The 3,667-nt window shown below is 39.1% G+C and overlaps 1 non-coding gene across 1 annotated transcript; it reads left to right on the top strand.

Moving 5' to 3' along the window:
• The first annotated feature begins 1,499 nt into the window (after positions 1-1,499).
• trnai-aau (transfer RNA isoleucine (anticodon AAU)) lies at positions 1,500-1,573 on the top strand. The gene has a single exon. It is a non-coding gene; the product is annotated as a tRNA-Ile (tRNA).
• The last annotated feature ends 2,094 nt before the right edge of the window (positions 1,574-3,667 follow it).

The raw sequence follows: 3,667 nt of genomic DNA, 5'->3' as shown, positions 1-3,667 counted from the left end.
GATCATATTTATACAGAACCCTGTTCAGTTAGTGCTAGTATTGAGGAACCATTGCATAACTAATAGCGGTACAGAGACAGAAACATCATGTGTTCAGATGAATAACTGGATGTGTGTGAGACAGTCTGTGAGAGGTTTGCATTTGTGTGTTGCATGACTATGAGTGGGAAAACCATATAAAGGTAAAAACATTACCTCTGCAACAAGGATCTCTTCTATTTGAAGGAAAGGTTTAAGTTAGACACAGTCTCAACAGAGTAAGTTAAATCTGTCTGTGTTAAGACCAGTTGACATATCAGTGGTTTATCACTGATTATGTCTGCCACTGAGATACCACAAATTAAGCTTTCCAGATTCCAAGACATACAGTTGTGCAGTGTGAGCCATACATCAATTTGAAAACTTCAAAAGTCACGTAATGTGTGCATGGCATAAGCGTATTAGCAGGTCCCGAAAACATTTGCTATCAGAAAGGATTTCATCATAGAAAAAAACTACAAATTCTAGACTTGAGAATGTGAGCATCAATCCCACTAACACTCACATACTAAAAGAGCACTCTACCACTTGACCTAGTTCTCCTAGAGTGGGACTTGTTTGCAGATCGGACAAAAGCTGAAGACACAGTGGAATGGCAATTCTCTAGGAGATCATACCAAATCCTGCATCCACCCTAAATATTTCATCTAGCTGTGAAGTCAAAAAAGCTTATTCCTGAAATGACAGGAATAGTTCTTGCAGATTCTGATATGCTATGCAAACACTATAAAATGTGAGCTATGTTAGATCTGGCAGCCATTGGCTCTAACTGTCTCTTTTTATTGAGTTAAGCAATGCTTACAGAATAACTTTCTATGGCTTCAAATACTTCCAAGAATTAAACCTTGCAGAGCTCTGTAGCTAGACACATTGTCTCTGTAGGTTTGACATGTTCATTTGACAAACTAGCTAAAATAGCATCTTTTGGTTTGAATAAATTGCCCCTTAGACCCAGACAAAAAATTGCTCAAAATCTTTTTGCTTATTCATGCAGCAATGACACAGATTTCCAAAGAAAGAGGACGTATGGTTAAAGCTAGAAAAAAATGCCTACTCTGTGCAGAAAATCTGATATTTTAAATATGTCCCTAAAAGGTTTATATTCCTTGGCTCACAGAATCAGACATTACATTTTTGTTGTTATGGCAGATTTCATGGTGTAATAGACAGCACTATGTAACTCGCAGCAATAAAGCTCAGTGGACTTTGCAATTGATGATTTCGTCACTGTGTACAACTGCACTGAATTGCTCTTTAACAAAAGCTTCTCCACATTTGCTTTTGAAGTTTAATTCAAAAGTTGGCTGCAGAATAACCATTTGTCAGAGGGAACAATAAGTGTCAACTTTCACCTATGCTCGGTCGAAAAAGTGGCCGTAATCTCGTTGACACCAAGTCTACAATTTCATGGAAAGGTTCCCTTCAGTGCTCCACCAAAAACTGCGAAATGAATGGAGAAAGGCCGATTAGCTCAGTTGGTCAGAGCGTGGTGCTAATAACGCCAAGGTCATGGGTTCGATCCCCATATGGGCCATGTGGGTTTTGTTTGATGAATGACCCCTTGTCAACAAACCACCTGTTTGAACTTGTGTTGCTTATAACATTGCTTGTAAATCACAATCTGCTAAGACATGTTCCAAGTACATGAGAGTGTGTTCTTGATTACAAAACTTTACCCATGGATTTGTGCTTGTTTACAAATCTTGGACAATGCAGAGAAAAGTATGAAATCAGAGGGACTCTGGCATTAGTGTAAGGCTCTCGATCGCTGTGTGAATAGGTCAAAGAAGCCATTCCAGAGGCATGCAGACAACCTGCATCCTCCCCATCAAATTATAGCCAGTTAGGTGTCTGGAAGTGCCAGGGAGTTCAAATCGTTTAGTCTGAAATGTGTTGGGATATGATTATGCCTGCCACTGAGGTCTGACAGCTCCACAGTTGCCTTGTGAAAAGAATAGAGTATAGAACGGCACCCACATACATTACTGTACACATCAGAGATCAGCGCAGGAATATCAGTTTGTAAACCCGCCAAATCTGCCCCCACAGGCTCCCTGAGTTCTACTAATCGCTCCAACACCTTGTTTCAACCTCAGTTTCTTTTTTTTTGAAGCGCATGAGGCAGCTTCAGCTATTTCCACAGGCAATCATATTAGATGTGCCATCAGTAACCAGACATGTGACTTTATTTTATTCCCCATTCTTCCATAAGAGAGGATTTCACACAGGCCAAATTTTCAGCCGTATGCGCCTGCAGGAATTTCACAACACCAAGTAGTGTAGACTTCAGAAATGTGTTGTCATCTATAAAATGGCAGGTCACAGCCAAGAAGGCATCCACATTAAGAGATGTCCACATATCTGCTGACAAACTCATTGCAGGAATTTTCTGGACCTCAGCTTTGGCCTTCTCTTTCTCTTATTGACATTTGGCCTCAACCATGGCCTTTACAGTCTAAAGGGAAGGAAGAAAATAATTATATATATTTTTAATACTACTCTCATAATGTATCCATGTCACCACACATACCTTCCTAGTTAGGAGAATATAAGTTGAATCCAATTTTGCTACCAAGTCCCTGAAGCTTTTATCCTCAACTATGCTAAATGGCTGTGTGTCTCTAACTATCATGGGGACCAAAGCCTCATCCAGCTCTTCCTTTCTGGTCACTGCTTTGTAAAGATTAGATTATACTTTGTCACCAAAAAATATAGTACTCACCAATGAAATTCACTTTATAATCCAATCCAAACTGCAAATAACATTTAAGGTGCAGAGAATAATGCAATATATATATATATATATATATATATATATATATATATATATATATATATATATATATATATATATATATATATATATATGTATATAGAGTATATACACATTTTATATACATGTGCATAATAACGTTAACACCTTGTGACAACTGATAAATAAGCCAAATGACATTGGCAAGGGTGACAGTAGGAAAAACTCACTGGAATGGTGGAAGGGACTTGGAAGGTGTCAGACTCAAAAGGGAACTCATCCTCCTTCGGTTAACCCTGGATAAACCTGGGCAAAGATGAGTTGGGTAGAGGATGGCTGACAAATTGTAAGCATGAAAGATACACTACAGCATTCCTACACAAAGACATCATAGGAGATAGAAACAGAGCACAGTTCACCTGGATAGAACACCTGGGTAGAAATACAGTAACTCATTATTATAACAGTACAAAGAAATGAAATGTGGATCATCCAGGTGAGGTTCATCTGCTAATCTGCACATAAATATTGTTTGTGACAGTGCAGAATGTTGCAGGTAAATGGAGGGCAAGGTGCTGTCATTTTAAGCATTTTAAGGCAGGTCCAGGAAGGAGAAACCCCAGCAGGTAGGAAGAGTTAGTGGGGAGCACAGATAGCACAGCACTCCAGAATCATGTACTGGAGCATGGTGTGTCCACTGGGGGGAGGTGGGGTGGTTGGAAGAGCATAAAAGACTGTTGTTACTGCAAAGATTCATTTAGACCTTTCATTTGGACTGTTATTCTTTTTTTAGGGGGCGGGGGGGGGGGGGGGCATGTATTTAATGAAATAATAACGAAAAATTAATAGATGAATTCATACCAACTCAAATTTGCT

This window comes from Electrophorus electricus, chromosome 5 (assembly GCF_041902795.1).
Source record: "Electrophorus electricus isolate QZ-2024a chromosome 5, ASM4190279v1, whole genome shotgun sequence".
Classification (NCBI taxonomy): Eukaryota; Metazoa; Chordata; class Actinopteri; order Gymnotiformes; family Gymnotidae; genus Electrophorus; species Electrophorus electricus.
This window is presented reverse-complemented; position numbering and strand designations above follow the sequence as displayed.